This window comes from Durio zibethinus, chromosome 25 (genome assembly GCF_047325235.1).
Source record: "Durio zibethinus cultivar Kanyao isolate XHJ-2024 chromosome 25, ASM4732523v1, whole genome shotgun sequence".
Lineage (NCBI taxonomy): Eukaryota > Viridiplantae > Streptophyta > Magnoliopsida > Malvales > Malvaceae > Durio > Durio zibethinus.
The window spans coordinates 12,804,142-12,822,869 of NC_143186.1; the positions used below are offsets into that span (position 1 = coordinate 12,804,142).

General features: G+C 25.2%; 1 pseudogene across 1 annotated transcript; it reads left to right on the top strand.

Annotated features, from left to right (window-relative positions):
- Positions 1 to 602: 602 nt before the first annotated feature.
- On the top strand, positions 603 to 13,573 carry LOC111275946 (uncharacterized; annotated as a pseudogene). Its single transcript, XR_016333783.1, has 6 exons — positions 603 to 1,260; positions 1,336 to 1,554; positions 9,710 to 10,000; positions 10,891 to 10,962; positions 11,594 to 12,866; positions 12,950 to 13,573. The product of XR_016333783.1 is annotated as an uncharacterized LOC111275946 (transcript).
- Positions 13,574 to 18,728: the final 5,155 nt, after the last annotated feature.

Here is an 18,728-nt window from a genome sequence, read left to right on the forward strand (position 1 = left end):
TGTGGGATGTGTATATAAATAGTTCTCTTTTTTCATTTTTAGAGTTTTTATATACTTTTATATATAGTAATGATAATATTTTGATAATAATTATCTAATTAACTGTCAGTAAAATTTTGAAATCTGTTTCAAAAAATAGGTTTAAATGGTTAGCATGTGTCTATTTGAGTATATTTAATAAAAAAAATTAAATTATTAATTAATAAATGAACACATGACCAGTAACGAATTTTTATATTTAATTTTGGGGTGACTAACTAAAAGTTTAATATTTTATATTTAACTGCAATGATGTCTAGTTATGAAAAAAACATGTCAAACAAACACCACAGAAACAAAAGATCCATTCAAGTGATCCAATAGATACTCCATCCAATTTCAAGTTCAACGAAGCTTGCTTTGATTCCAATTGAGATAACTTGATGAAAATTGAAGAAAGAGGGCCCCGGATTATCATTGTCATTTTTAAAAATTTCCAAATCATGTTGAAATTAAGCTACCATCAAAATAGCCTTTGACAAACAAAATATGTGGAATGTATTAGTATTAAATAATGAACAATCAACACTATGATTCACCAAACTTAATTGTTCTTTTCTTTCTCTTAATTTGCCTCATAACCCAGGCATATACCGATGGAAGACACTAGGTTCATCCTCCCTCTCATGGTTGTGATGCTCTTGCATAATTTGGTGCCTAGTTTTTCGATAGAATCACCCAACATCACCACTGATCGATTGGCTCTCCTTGCCCTGAAAGCCTATGTCACTCGAGACCCTCAAAATGTTTTGGCAACCAACTGGTCCGCTGCCACCTCTGTCTGCAATTGGATTGGTGTCAGTTGTGGATCCAAGCACCGCAGAGTCACTGCTCTAAATCTTATTAGCATGAGTCTCACAGGAACCATCCCACCAATCTTGGGAAATCTGTCTTTTCTTACTTCGCTCAACATTAGAAATAACAGTTTTCATGCCTCATTACCAATCGAATTGGTCAATTTGCGTCGGTTGAAATTAATAGATATTGGTAGCAACAGCTTCAGTGGAGAAATCCCATCATGGTTTGGCTCCTTCCCTGAACTTCAAAGCTTGTTTCTGTACGGTAACAACTTCACTGGTGTTATCCCATCTTCTTTGGGCGATTTGTCAAAGCTAGAGAAGTTGGTCCTATATAACAATAGTCTTGAAGGGCAGATTTCTAAAGCAATTGGAAATCTTTCTAATTTGCAATGGTTATATTTGGATTATAATCGTCTTTCAGGTTCCATACTTGCCAATCTTTTCATATAATCTTCATTGCAAAATATTGATTGCAACACTAATAATCTCATCTCAGGTCATCTCCCTTCGGATATATTTGATCACCTTCCTAAATTACGGCAGCTAGGTTTGGTTTCGAACCAGTTTTCCGGTAGAATTCCAGCCAGTTTATCCAATTGCAAGGAGTTGGAAATTTTGTACTCATCGAACAACTCTTTGAACGGAAGTGTACCTGAAGAAATTGGAAATTTGACTATGCTCAGGGAGTTGTATCTCAGTGTGAACAACCTTGAAGGTACGCTAAACTTGGCCATGGTTTACAAACTAAAATCAAAACTAATTAATATGGAATACATGATTAATTGGAAATTTATATTAACTTTTTCATAGATCCGAATTTTGAATTTCAGATTCGGTTTAGAAATTTTAATTGAAAATTTCGTGAATTTTATTCGAAATTTTCTATGTAATTATTAACTTTCGCCGTACCATTTGGGATTTGACATATGCTTTAATTTCTTTACTAACCATGAATCATTATTTTGCATTTATTTTATATATTTTCGCTATAGTATCAAATATTAAAGAAAGTCCACATTTCATAATATCAAGATGATGTAAAAGTGATATGTATAATTATATATACTAGTTTTTTTTCATGTGCTATGCCGTAATTGTTAACCAAATTATAATTCTAATATTTTAAAATAATTTTAATACTTTTATAGTAATAAAATTGAAATAACCATCATCATACTAAATTAAATTGAAAATATAAATTTAAGTTTGAAAAAAATAAATATAACAAAAATTTTAAATTAAAATTCCAATAAAAAATAAATATTTAACCTTTCTCTATTTTGACTTTTTTTTAGAACTTTTCTTTTAAGTCTTTTGATTTTAGTTCATCATTTTCATTCATTTTTTATATATTTTTTTCTTTTTTTTTAATTTTTTTAGAGAATTATCTTCTATCACAATCAAATCGGATTTTTTACTTTCCTTTCTTCTCTATTTTGTGCTTTTTCTTGAGCTTTTTCTTTTAACTTTTTTTGTAGTGGATTTTTATTTTCAATCAAAAAAAATTTTAAGGTAATCGATTATTGATGAACTCATTTAAACTCTTGCTTTTCATCTATTTGCTATTGAAATTTTAAATTATTTATTTTGATTTGAAACCATATTCTTATAAAGTTTTTGTTGCTTGAAATAAAGTAAATATATAATATTTTCTTTTTCATGATCACTTACTTCTATTTTTGATATGTACTTATTTATGAAATATAAATCATTTTGTAGTTTCATTTTATATTAAAAAATACATACTTACATGAATTTTACTAATTAAAAAATGTTAATTTATAAACATATTCTAAAAAAAAGAATTTGAAGCAATTAAGAACCATTTTCATCAATGATGTTTATTTATACATTTACAAGAGATATTAACTAAAACTATTTTTAATATCGACTATTGATTTCTTAAAAAGCCACTAAATATGCATAACTTAATAAAATATGTTATAATAAGAGTTTAAATAACACATTTTACTTAAAGGTATATCTTGTCATAATCAAATAGTTTTTTTATATTGTTCTTTAAATATTGAAATATTTTTCTCAATTAACTTTGGTTCAACATTATTATTGTTTGTTAAATAATGAAATATAATAATTCTAAAATTAATAAGATATGACCTATTTTAGATAAATATCAAAAGATATTATTATATTTTGAAGGTAAACTATGTTTTAAATCTTAGACTTTAAAATTGATAATGAATATAGTTTTAATATTTGAACTCTTTTTTAATTAAAATGGAGTAATTTCTTTATTCAACGAACACTTAATTATATATTTAGTATAAGTCATACAAAAAATTTATCATTTAATTGATATTGTTATAAAAGTATAATTTATAGAATTCATATTATTATTAATATTATTAAATCATATATTTTGATTTAAAATATTAAGTACTTGATAAAATAACTTTTAGATATTTTTCCTAAGGTATTATCTAATAAGTTTAAACTCATTATTTCTTTCTTTCATTTTAAAAATATCTTTAAAGCCAATAATTTTTTTATAGTTGCTGCCAGTGTTATAAAACCTACCACATAACACAAGAATTTATTTTTAGTAAAAATATAGCGTTAATCTAGTTACTATTAATTTATTATCAAGTAGACAATCAATGACATAAAATTTAGATAAATTCGTTCCAAATTTTTACTTCAGAAATTGATTTTTTTTCAATAAAACTACGTTATTATAGTAATTGGTACATGAATATTGTTTTAATTATTTATATATGTGTACAATATCCACAAATATTTGTAATTCAATACCTTAGTATTAAATGGCAATAAATATATTTTTTAAAATAAATAAAATATGTTACACAAATTAAAAAATATATATAGCTCTATATCAATATTCAACCAAAACAAAAACAAAAAAATTTACTAAGTTAGTAATGATTTACTATTATATATTATCGATGATTTACTACTAAATTATATCACTAATTTACTATTAAAATATGAATAATTTAGTATTAAGTGATTCATATTTTACTACTAAGCTGAAATTGATTTATTATAAGTTATCATTAATTTATTGTTATCACTAATTTATAATTAAATTATAATTGAATTATCATTAAGTTATCAATAAATTCGACTAAGTTAACATTGATTTATTATTATAACTAATTTATTACTAAGTTTTGACTTCACTCTCACTAGTAACCAGAGTTTAATCCTTAAAAAGTTCAAGTATAAAAAAACTTATCATCGATTGATAACTAAGTTATCGTGGATTTATTACTATGTTATCAGTAATTTATTATTAAATTATCGAAGATTTACTATTAAGTTATGAAAGATTTACTACAAAATTATCAATGATTAATTAATTTACTACTAAATTATCATTGATATACAACTAAATTATAAGTGATTTACTACTAAATTCAATGATTTACTATTATATTATTATGCATTTACTAATTACCATTGATCTATTACTAACAATTTAACAATTAGCTATTAAGTTATCAATTATTTACTACTAAGTTATCAATTGAATTACTACTAAGTTATTTATGATTTACTATTAATTTATCAATAAATTACAATATATGAAATAATTTTCTTTTTATATAATAACATCATTGTTTCATTCATAATTTAGAATTTTTTTACTAAATATTTTTAATGAATAGGTTCATGGTAGGTTTATTATAGTTCGTAGTGATGAAAGTTCTAGCTTTGTTCTTTCTAGTTACCAGGGTTCAATAACTGGTAACTTCATATATAAAAAAATGTTATCACTAATTAAACAATAAGTTATCAATTACTTATTACTATCTTATCACTGATTTATAATTAAATTATCATTAATTTATCACTAAGTTATAAATGATTTACTATTAAATTATAAACAATTTACTACTAAATTATTGATAATTTACTATTAAGTTATAGATAATTTATTATAAAGTTATTACTAATTTATTATGAAGTTTTTGATGATTTAGTATGAAGTTATTAATAATTAACTAATTTACAATTAAATTATCATTAATTTATAACTAAATTATCACTAATTTACAACTATGTTATCAATGATTTACTATGACATTATTAGTGATTTACTACTAAATTATCAATAATTTACTATTAAATTATCAACAATTTACTATATACTATTATGCATTTGCTACTATGTTATCATTGATTTATTACTGAGTTTTAGTGATTAACTATTAAATTATCATTGATTTATTGCTAAGTTATTTATGATTTACTGCTAAGTTTATAATTTAATTACTATTAAACTAAAATAGATTTACTATTAAGTTATTAGTAATTTATTACTAAGTTTTCCTTGATTTACTACTAAATTATCAATAATTAACTATTAAATTATCATTTATTTTTTTATTAAGTTATCATTAATTTACAACTATGCTATTATGCATTTACAATTATGTTATATTGATTTACTATTAAATTATTATGCATTTATTATTACATTATTATTAATTTACTACTAAGTTATCAATTATTTACTATTAAATTATTATTGATATACTATTAAGTTATCACTAATTTACTATACTAAATTATCACTGATTAACTATTAATTTATCAATGATTACTATTAAGTTATATTGATTTATTTTTAATTTTCAATTATTAATTATTACTAAGTTCTAAATTATTTACTACTAAATTATCATTAACTTATTATTAAGTTGTTTATGATTTACTGTTAAATTTGTCAATTAATTATTTCTCTTTTTATCTATCCCAATTAACTTTCTTTTGTTAAAATTTTTTAATTTTGAAATCTATTATTTTAAATATTTTAATAAATTTAATTTTATAAAACATATATTTAGAAACCACTTCATTTAAAGTTTTTAAAATATGTATTTTTTCAGATTTTTTATCAATAATAAATATAAAATAATAAGTGATTAAAGTTAAAAAAATTGACCAACAAAAATAAAAATGTGATAATTATATTGGGATGGAGGAAGTATTAAACTGAATCTTATTTACTATTAACTTATTATTAATTTATTACTAAGTTATCATTGATTTACTATTAAGTTATCACTTACTTTTATTAAACTATCCTTAATTTACTACTTTATTTTTATGTATTTACAATTATGTATAAATAATTTACTATTAAGTTATTTGTTATTTACTATTATATTATTATGTATTTATTATTATGTTATCCCTGACATACATCTATCTTATCAATTATTTACTATTAAATTATTATTTATTTACTATTATGTTATTAATAATTTACTAATAAGTTATCCATAATTTAATATATAGTTATCATTGATTTAATATAAAGTTATTACTGGTATTGTCTAAACTATCATTATTAATAATTTTGCTACTATATGACTCTCTCTGCCTTTATTTGTTTGTCTTGTGGTGATTTTTACATAGTTTAAGAAAAAAATTTTAACTTTAATATATTTAATATTAAAATTAATTTTTTATAAAATTAAATTTTTATGATTTTTAATGTTAAAAAGTAAAAAAAAGATCATAAAAATAATTTAAAATATAAAATGTAAGAGTATAGATATTTAAAATAGAAAATAAGACATAATTTTGGGACATCCTAAAAAAAATGGACAAAGAAAATAAGACAGAGGGAATATTATACATTTACTATCATGTTATAATTTATTTAACACTAAATCCTCTAGTTAATTTAATTGTGTAAAACATATTAATAGACGTAATGTATTACAAACACTAAAATATTCATCTGTAGAAAAATTATTTTAAATCTTCTAGCCGTATTGCTTACTTTAAGTGGGGCATGAATGACTTAACCAAGAAAAACTATTTTAACAAGAAACTAAATAAAAAGTAGACAATATTTTAATTTGCTAAAAAAATTAAATAGAAATAAGTAGAGATAATTTAGTAAATTATCACATATTATATATAATATAGATATATATGAAACATCTTCTTAATTATAAAATGTCCCATTCAAAGTAAGCTATAAAATCTAAAATATGCACATGTTTGTCAGCTTTCTAAATTTTAGATAAAATTTAAATAACTATTTATAGTAAAGTTGGCTCAATTCCAAATAGGGCACTTTTTACACATTAATTAAAAAAATTTAAGGTCATGATATCATCTATAATCTAATATATTTTTTAATCATTTTCATATATATTATGATATATTGACCAACTGAATAATAAAAAGACTAAGTTAGTAATTTGAGGATCTATATGAAATATTAATTGATTCATTTATCTTGTTTTTGTATATATACATATATATAATGTTATTTTATCAATTGAGTTAATTTTTTTATCTTAATTGTAAGACTATATAAATAGATATGTTTTATTCCACAACCTCATACTTCAAATTTTTTATAATGTGACTAATGAGTTCAATTATAAGTCTTCCATTCTTTATGAATTGAAGAATTATTTAAATATGCATGATTGGCATGTAGTGTATTATTAATAGGAGTCTACCAAATTAAAAAATCAATTTTAATATTGTTTGTAGTTCACATTTTTTTATGCATATATCATAGATGATATATGTATTTATGTATAATAAACACACTCATAAGAGAACAAATAATTATTAAATGGATACTTTCATGATAAGAATTCAAATCACTAATTATATACTTTAAGGCCATGTTTGATGCATAGAATTATTAATAGAATAAGATGATAATCATTTTATATTATATTTTATTTGTATCTAAGGAGAGCATATGGATTATGAGGAGAATTAATATCCTCTTGGCATAGGATTATTCAGTCCTCCAAAAATGAAGAGGATTATATTTAATCCATGGGATTAAACTTGCATGTCCAATTATACCTTTAAAAATTATATCAATAATTTAAATTATATAAATTTTGAGGAAGGATAATTTTGACAAATAAATAAATTATCTTATCATAATCCTTGCATACATCAAACACAAATTTTGATGATATTATTTAATCTAATCCTATTCATAATATTATCTTATCCTATATTCTCATAATTTTGTATATCAAATATGACCTAAGTATATAAACAAATAAAATGAAATGAACTATAACATTAATGTTTCAAAGAATATAATAATTAGTTAGAGAACTAACAATGCTTTGATCATTCAACAAAACACACACAATTAATCAATATTTTTTACTATCAAAACACAAAAATATGTTAGAGTATTATTAATTGAAAATAATAAATTCATATTTTTCAAGAAAAAATAATAAAATATATTGATAATATTATTTTTAAATTTCACAAATGAAGTTAGCAGCATGATATATACTTTTTAGGTCTTAGAGGATATTAAAAAAAAAACTAATTGAAAAAAAAAGTGAGTGATGGGTTATTTTCTTAACCCACTTATGGAAATAAAAAAAACTTAACTATCAATATATTAAATAATTTCTTTCTTCAATATTAATGTTTCTTACCAATATTGTATTTGGTTTCATAAAATTTTTTTTAAGTACTAAATATTTGAAATTACGTATAAAAAATAAGGATAGACCGAAATTAATTTGGGTGTAGTATAGAATCAATCTATAAAAGATGAAATAAAAACTAAGTTTAGTGACAATTCAAGAGTACATGAGATTATGTTCATAAAGTAAAGATTCATTTAAGCATTATAATGTTAAGGTGTGATTGCATAGAGTGATTAGAAATATTATAATCAACCATTGCAATCATCAAACATGTAAATGTATATTTATCATAAAAAAAGCATATAAACTTACCATAATACATGTATTACTCTTTTTTTAATAATTTTTTGATAATTTAATTTATAATTTTATATGAAATTTAATTTTAATTAATCTAAATTAAATAAATAAAAAATATAAATATATTTAAGGACTCATCATATAAACCATTAAAAAAGATAAAGAGTAAATTAGATTGTATCTTAAAAATGAAAAATTATATGCTTTACTTGAGATAAAGTTTAAATGTTTTGATGGCATACACATTATGGTCTAATAATTTAGACTAAAACAATTAGTAATTGAGAAATAGAGAAAAGATTTGTCTATATTTCGCTCAAAATCATGAACTCATAGTATATCATAGGCCATAATATTTTATATGAATTTGATTGAATTATTACTTATGAAATTTAACAAAAAAGAATTCTAAAAATAAATATGAGAGTTAATTTGAGTTAATTTTGGACAACAGATCCACCATATCCTACAAATAAATTTTTAATGTAGTTTAATTTGATATAAATTTTATAATTTTTAATTGATTTAAATTTAAATAAGTAATGAATAAAAAGCTATATATTTAATGTCAAATAATCATTATTAAATAAATAAATAATGCTAAAAATTGAAATATAAATGTGTTAATTTTTAAAATTTATAAGGATATTTATGTTATTCATATTTAACACTTTTAGATTTAAATTTAAATAACTAACTAATAAAAGTTATATATTTAATGACAAATAATCTTTATTAAATAAATAAAAAATGCTAGAAATTTAAAGGTAAATTTATTATTTCTTAAAATTCATAGAGGTATTTATGTCGTTCACTTTTAATACTTTTAGAGTTCACACTTTTATATGTGGATGATATTTTAAATAATGATATCAAAGTATTATTTCATCCATGTGCAATGTACGTGTAGAATAAACTAGTATTACATGAATGCTCAAGGTTTGTCATTTTTCCTCAACATATATAAAATCAACTATATATTGATTGAATCTAAATAGAAATGTTAAATTAATGCTTCTAAATAACATTGTGCCTTGATTGTTCATTAATAGACATTCAATTAATTTCTGTTAGCTAGAGTATGATCTACTATCTATCTACCTTACAAAAACTAATTAAGTTTGAATAATAATATGTTTTCAGGTTCCATTCCTTCCTCAATCTTCAACATTTCTACATTGCAAGTAATTCAGCTAGGGAAAAACAACTTCTCAGGTCATCTCTCATCAGATATGTTTAATCACCTTTCTGAATTACAATCGCTTGACTTGAGTCAGAATCAATTTTCCGGAAGAATTCCGACAAGTTTATTCAAGTGCAAAGAGTTACAATACCTATATTTGTCCTACAATCAATTGAAGGGGACTGTGCCGGTAGAAATCTGGAATTTAACTTGGCTTACGGAGTTGGCTCTCGACCATAACAACTTCCAAGGTAAAACATTAATTCATTCTTATAATAATGCTTACATTTTTGTTTTTAATTTCAATTTTCATCCAAAATTTTATGTATAACAAAAACTTGAATTCAAATATTCTTTTATAAATTAAACATTTAGTTTGTGGCTGTGATCTTTTGGCTACTTTGAACTTGTTTATCACTTTGAGATACTTTGTCTAAAGTTTTTGAAGCTTGCTAGTGTGAATTAGTGTATTTTTTTTATACAAAGTGGTCATAGTTTGGTAAGAGTAAAAAATAATTCACATGTTAGAATTTGAGTTTCAAATTTGTTAAATATTATTTTTTAAAAAAATGATTATACGAAGCAATTAGGGTAAGCCTTGTGCTCAATTTATGTATCATTTTGCTATACTATTTATGTTATGCGTTAGCAAAAAATAAAATAAAATATCTAATAAGGTTTTATCTTTTCATCGTGCTTATGTTTGGTCACTTGGATTGGAAAATTTTTCTTTTATATGTTCAAAAGTAACTATTACTTACTAAAACAAAAAATGAAAAAGCTAAAAAATTCATTTTGCTTTAAAAAGGAAACAAGAACTTTTGTTTATTTACAATAACCAAAGGCTTTTTGAAAACTAATTCAACTTAAGTCTTTTGGATATTCAATGCTACATATTTGAAAAATGCCATACTAGCCATTGTTAGGAAATTTTGATTTCTCCTTTTGAGCTATAACTAGGATTTTCAAAAATTATAATGCAAAAATAAATGGAAATTAAGAAGATTAGAACACCTCTTTTCTCACAAGTGCTCGATTGAAAAATGGCCTTCTTAATTAATTATTTATTTATTTATTTGTTGCAGTACTTTCTCGTAGGAAAATTTTAACCTATAATGGATGATTTAAACTCGTTTTCCAGGTGAAATTCCACCAATTATTGGAAACATGAGTTTTCTTGGTGTGCTGTTTCTTCCCTCTAACAATTTCACAGGTATAGTATCATCTCCATTCCTTTTTTTATCAGGTTTCCACATGTCAGAAATTCTTTCAATTACGTCTGAATTTGAAAATAAGGATTTAGATTTCAAAATTATAGTACTAATTGTGTGATATTGAAAGAGCAAATTAATATAAATATGACTTTATTAGAAGTTTTCTTTAACACAACTCAAGTAATTAATAAAAATTTAGTACATGTAAGAGAAAATTATTTGTCCCTAGAAAGTATTTTAAACATTTCTTATTAGAGCTTTCCTTTTTGTTAGATTAAATTTTGACATAGAATACATAATATAAATAATTAGTGAAGTAATTGCTTTTCATAGTTTTATCCTCAACTATAATTTTCTAATCTAACTTATACCTATGTAAGCTGTTGATAGATTGTTAAATTATTAATTTCACTTATCAGATTTACCGAATTCAATTCTAACAATTTCAAATAAAAAAATAATAATTGGCCTAGGTATCATGGAAAAAGTTCCAAATCTACAAAGGAATGTAAAAGAGTTATTTTTCTTGCTAAAGAAAAAAGATCACAATATTTTATTTACATTTTTCGGAGCAAACCTCTTTTAAATTAGAATCTTCAAACTCCTAATCTTGTTCAAATTTGCCCCTAGGACGACTTCCATCTCCACCACCTTCATTGAGATGGTTCATGGTTTCAGACAATAATTTAGTTGGAGACATCCCTTCCTCAATTTGCAATGTGAGGTCACTTCAAGGTCTCAGCTTGTTTAAGAATAATCTCGTTGGAACTATTCCACAATGTCTTGGAAACTTAAGCTTTTCCCTTGTAGACTTGGAGTTACAGATGAATAATTTTCATGGTACAATACCAGGAAATTTTTCTGAAGGTTATTCATTAAGAAATTTTAACCTGAATAGCAACCAGCTGAAAGGGTCACTACCACGATCTTGGGTTAATTGTAGAGACTTGAAACTTTTAGATGTAGCCAACAACAACTTAAATGACACTTTTCCCCATTGGTTAGGAATTTTGGATATAGAAATTCTTGTCTTGCGATCTAATAGATTCTATGGTCGGATAGACAATTTTGAAGTTACATCTTCGTTCTCTCATTTGCGGATCATTGATCTCTCCCATAATGATTTCATTGGCTACTTACCAATGAAATTTTTCGAAAATTTGCATGCTATAAGAGATGCGAACAGAAGGAAAGCAGAGTACATGATAGATTTATATGATGAAGATCGTTTTTATGATAACTCAGTATTGATTACGACGAAAGGGTTGGAGTTACAATTCATTGACATCTTAACCACTTTCACAGGAATAGACTTTTCAAGTAATCGATTCGTTGGACAAATTCCTGAAGTACTTGGAGAACTTCATTCCCTTTTAGTCCTCAACCTCTCTCACAATAGTTTAACAGGTTCTATCCCATCAGTGTTAGGGAATTTGTCAGCACTTGAATCATTAGATCTCTCGTCAAACAAGCTCCAAGGAAGAATTCCTCAAGAACTAGTGAATATGATATTCTTAGAGGTATTAAACCTATCTCAGAATCATTTTGTGGGACAGATTCCTCAAGGCAATCAGTTTGGTACTTTCTCAAATGATTCCTACATTGGGAACTTGGGTTTATGTGGACTTCCTTTATCAAAAAATGCGATGATGATCAGAATTCGGAAACTCATCCAATAAAGTTTGATGAAGATGATGATACCACAAGAGAATTGAATTGGAAATTTTCTATATTGATGGGTTATGGATGCGGATTGGTGCTGGGACTGAGCATGGGATACATTGTATTTACAACTGGAAAACCATGGTGGTTCATTAGGATCATTGAGAGAGTTCTGCAAAAATATGTTACAGGGAAAAACCGAAGAAGACAAGGAAGAAAACAACACAACTAATACTCTTAGGTGAGTTTCGATATTTCTAACAAAAAATATCTGCTTTTTTTTTTATCTTAATTTCTTTAACAAGTTTTAACAATTATGACCAGATTTTATGTGTTGCAGTAAGGATACTCCAAGGGAGGCCTATTTCTAACAGATTGGCAAATGGGACATTCTTGATAAGAATTCAAGAAGGAAGATTTTTCAAGTCCGGCAGGATATCCTATATTGTTATACGTTAAACATCGTTGTGTTTTAGGTTACTGTTTGTTTCCAGTTTGTTGGATTATAGTGACTAGTTTCTGCTGTAATATTACTCCATAAATTCTACAGTGCTTCCCTATAACAATGATATGCAACTTCCTTTGCACATCGTTATCTTCAATAAAGTTAATGAGCACTAACTTCAAATTTTGAATGATTTTTTTTTCATTTTTTTCAAATCTTTTTAACCAAGGAAAACAATCATTTGCAGTTCAATTACAGCTTTCCAAAGATCTGACAGAATATGATAATCCCCTGTTTTTCTTCGAACTAATGATAGTTTTATTCAACATTATTCTATATACAAGCTTACTCTTATTTGTCTCTCCCTTTTAAAATATTCAGACTGATTCCCAAGTACTTAGCCCACAGGTGACAGCATTTTGACTGATGGTTAGTTCATTGTCAAAATACAACAAATTTATTAGCAGAATCAGTGGATAACCGATGATTTCACAAAACTGCCTGTAAATGGGTTCTTTGGTGAGTTGAGGAAATGTTGCAAATAAATAGAACAAGGTGTGAGTTGGGATTTTTTTAAGCAGAAACAAATTCCCAATGAGATTAACACAAAATAAATCACATGCAAGAGGCAAAATTTAACATGATTCGGCTTAATTGCCTACATCCACGGATGAGAGAGAAAATCCATTTTAAAAAAACATAGAGATTACAAAGAGTACACAACATCATAAATAAACACTAATCTTGAGCCCCTGAAACAATCCTAATTTTCATGCTCCATAGCGTATAACTTATGGAATATCTTTTATCCCATGCAACCAGTGTTTTCCCAAAGAAACTATTTTTTGCATCCTTACACCTATCTCCCATATAAAGATCTTATAACTCTCTCTTTCATAATTCTAAAAGTTAATACTTACTTTATATTTATAAAGCTCCATTACTTGATCACCAAGAATATCTATTTACTAAGAACTCTTACCCCATTAAGAATATGTATTCTTAATGATCAAGTAATGCTTTAACTAATAGAATTTCACCAAATTCAAATTGATTTCCAATTAGAATTTGAGTCAATATCTAACAAAACTCTACCTTGACACAAATTCTACCACAACATTGACCTTCAATAAATCCCAACTACACATGGTTGAATCAATGCTGACTCCACTAGATTCAAACAAGATGGTTAGTACTCATGTGCAGCCAAATCAACTTTACCCAATTGAGTCCACATGCAACTAATGCCTTGTTGCAACATATTCTCTTGCATGTCTCTGATCTTACAAACACAATCTACAACAACAAATCCCCTTCCACAATTGATGTGGGATAACCTCAACAATCTCCCTTTTCACACATCGAGTTGTAAAAGAGAACTTCCATGCCTAGCTCATGAGGAGATGTTGGCAACAATCAATGTGGGATAACCTTAACAATCTTTCCATTTCACACATTGGGCTATAGAAGAAATCTTTTATGCCTGGCTCATGAGGAGATGTTGGCAACCTGACTCCAATACCACTTGTTGGGATTTTTTTAAGTAGAAACAAATTCCATAATGAGATCAACACAAAATTAATGACACGTAAGAGGCAAAATTTAATGTGGTTCGGCTCAATTGCCCACATCTACGAATAAGAGAGAAAATCCACTATAAAAACGTAGAGATTGCAAAGAGTAAAAACCACCATAAATAAACACTAATCTCGAGCCCCTGAAACAATCCTAATTTCCATGCTCTCAAGTGTATAACCTATGGAATATCCTTTATCCCATTCAACTGGTGTTTTTTCAAACAAACTCTTTTTCACATCCTTACGGACTTACTCATATGGAGATCTTATAACTCTCTCTCTCATAATTCTAAAAGTTAATACTTACTTTATATTTTTTAAAACTCCATTACTTGATCACCAAGAATTTCTATTTACTAAGAACTCTTACTCATTAAGAATATTTATTCTTAATTATCAAGTAATTCTTTAACTAATAGAGTTTCACTAGAATTCAAACAATTCCCAATTAGAATTTGAGTCAATATCTAATAGTGTGCCGGGAGATGGTAGAAAGGAAGATTGGAGCATACTTTGAGGTATTAAGTGCAATGATATCTAGCATGTGGTAATAGGTGGTGAAGCAAGGCTAAGTAAGGAAAAGAATAAGGCTAAAAAAGAATATAGGAAGAGAGAATTGAGTAAATTTGCTAGAAATCTCCAAAAGTCCAATAAATTGTGGAAACTCCTATTTATAAGTTTCAAGAATAGGAGTTACATATCTTAAATATTGAATATTAATAATGATGAAATTGACAATTATAAAAAGTGTTAATGTATTAAATATGAATAATGGTAAATAATGGGGGAACTAACTGTTACAAAAGATGTTAATATATTGGTTAATGAGAGTTTAATTAGCTTTTGGTGATAGTCATGGTGAACATAGAAGTTCATTATCTATTTTGAAAAAAAAAGGGAGGGGAACATTCATATCTCGATAAAAGGTTACGAGGAAACCTCTTAACGATCTTTATATCTGATCCACCAAACTAAGTTTTTTGAAACATCCCAATGATGAAATTAACTCAAGAACCCTATCATATTCTAGGGTTATTTTCACTTTTACTTTCAGTGAAATAACATTCGGTGAAACATCTTTTATGGAATAACCCTTAGTAAAGCAACTTTTAGTGAAAGAGTTTTCGATAAAGGTGTTGGTGTTATTCCTTGAGGAAGTTGTTCCATGAAGGTGTTGTTCCGTACATAACTATTTTGTGAAAGAGTTGTTCCATGACTAGCTATTCCGTCAAATAATCTTTACTAAAACATTCTAATCACCTATTTTGACTTATCCTTAACTTTAACAATTTTAGAAAAATTTAAAAGAATAAAATATTAGTAATCAAAATGAAATACCTACATTTTGCCCCTAATATAAGAATTTTAATATAAGAAATTCTCATGCACTAGTATAATGAAAGAGTAAAAGTAATATATATAATAAGTATGATATATTTATTCTCATAATTTAAAGATGAATAACACTACCAAAAAAATGGGCTTTATCGACAGAATTTTCTATCGATAAATGCTAAAAATCCATCGATAATACTTTTATTGATGGTTTTATCAACGAAATAATTTTGTCGATGTTAACTATATTGGTAATATTATTCTATCGGTAATGCTTAAAATTTATCAGTAATTACTGACAAAAAATCCATCTGTAATTATCCACTAATTTATTGGCGGCAATTTTAGCTATAAAATTTTTCATCGATAATTAGCTACGAAATTTTTCGTTGGTAAAATTGTCAATAAATCTATCGATAATGGATTTTTTTGGTCAGTAGTAAAAAAAATCCATCAATAATAATTAAAATTCCATCAATAATAGTAAAATTTTATCGGTAATAACCATAAAAATAATCATAAAATAATTTTCTCCATCGATAATAGTAAAATTTTATCGGTAAATTCGTTAGTAAAAGTACAAACTCATAAATAATTTAAATAAAAAGATTTATAATTATTCAAAAAACCTATAATTATTTCCAAACCTTGTAAATTACAATTTAAACATGTGTAATTATTTAAATTTGCTATTATTATTAATTAAAATATCAAATCAAAGTAACATTCATAAAATACATCATCCAACATTCATCAAACATCTATCAAATATCCATAACATCATAAAATATCAATTCATAAAATATCCATAGCATCCATCCATCCATCCAATACCTCATACAAATCCAACAAAATATGTCACTATACTACTGCTGCACCTCCTAATTTAGAATATCTAATGCCGTCATCAGGTCTAGAATATTGTGATGTTGGAGTCTGTCTAGACCCTATCAATTGCATCATCTGCTCCATGAATGATCTACGCTCAAGTCTTAGCTTAGTTCTCAACTCATCAATTCATTCTTCTATCTGAAGCTGATGAGTCTGAGAAGGCAAAGATAATGAACCACCAAAAAATTAGATGACCCTACTATAGCAGTAAATTAAGTTGAATGAAGGAAGCCCCTAGATCTATATGTTGATCCAAAGCCATGCACATGAGTGCATGTAGCTTCAACCCCTCTAATAGCTTCAGTCCATACTTGTGGATCAAATTCTAGATGATTGGAATAGTCTTCACCGTATTTCTAAGATAATGCAATAGCATAGTTTTCCTACAAAAAGTCTAAAACAATAATCATTACTACAAGATCTATATAGTTCACTAAAATATCACAACTTAAAAAATTCACAACTTTAAACAATTAACAATTTCAAACAATTCACAACTTTAAGCATAATTTTCACATTTTACAAATTCATTGCATTTCAATATACACTAAACTATATACTTCAATACAAGATTTCCTACAATGTCTTTGCTTTCAATTACTTCACTATATACTTCATTAACAATCAAAATACACAAATAGAATCATAAACGAAAATATACAAAAATTTTCACCTTTCACAAATGTGATCTCATCTAGATAACATGCAAAAACCTTTCACAAATAAGTAGTTATCGCAATATATTATTAACATACATATTTCATCAATAATCAAAATACACAACCATCATCATAATGCAAAAAATGTAATACTTGATCAATAATCACAATACACAACCTTTATCACACTATACAACTAGAAGCACAAAGCAAATTACGCAACAATTTTCATGATTTCATAGCCTTTGCATCACAAAACACATAAGATATCATTTATTTCAATAAAGCAAGGCAATAATTTCATCATTATTCAGTCATTTAAAAGTCACATACATTGACAACGCTGAACTTGTTGTCAACGAAGTCACCACATCCTCCTGAACTTTTGTGAGTGCGATTGAAAATTTCTATAAATGTGGGTTCTTGTTGCAACTCAGGTGATTGCATTTGTTTAGACACATTCAATGTAAACCTAACAATTTTTTATATGACATGATGATATGATATGAAAATAATATGAAAAAATCATATGTGTTTTAAAAAATATATGTTTCGTGTTTATTCATGTCAACACAAATTTTCACACAACACAATTCGTGTCTTATATATGTTAACATGTATAAGACAAGAAAAACATGTTTAAATAAAACGTGTTACTCAAAAACGCATTTAACACATGACATAACACAAAAACATGTTTAACATTTTTTTATATTTATTTTAATTTAATATAAACATATAAGGATTACTTTAAACATTTAATTATGATACTGATTTAATGATTATTATAAAATTATTTTTATATTAATAATATAAATACAATATAAATAATAATATTAGTTCAATACATTATTACTTTTTTCTTTAATCTTTAGTAATTCATCATTTTGGATTTGACAATAAAAACTAATATGGTTATGTATACATTTATGATTGTTATATTAGTAATGTATATATTAAAATTGAAATATATAATATATGCTAAATGCATATTAAATGGGTATAAATTTTTTTTTATTTTTTAAATATGCAAGTATTTTTTTTATATTAGTAATATATATAATATATAAATTTTAACATATTAAATATATATTGTTCTTTGTAACATTTTATAATAAGATTACAAAATATTTTTCATTAACAAAAGAATTTAGAATGACAAATATATACTTAATTGTTAATAACAAGTAAAATTC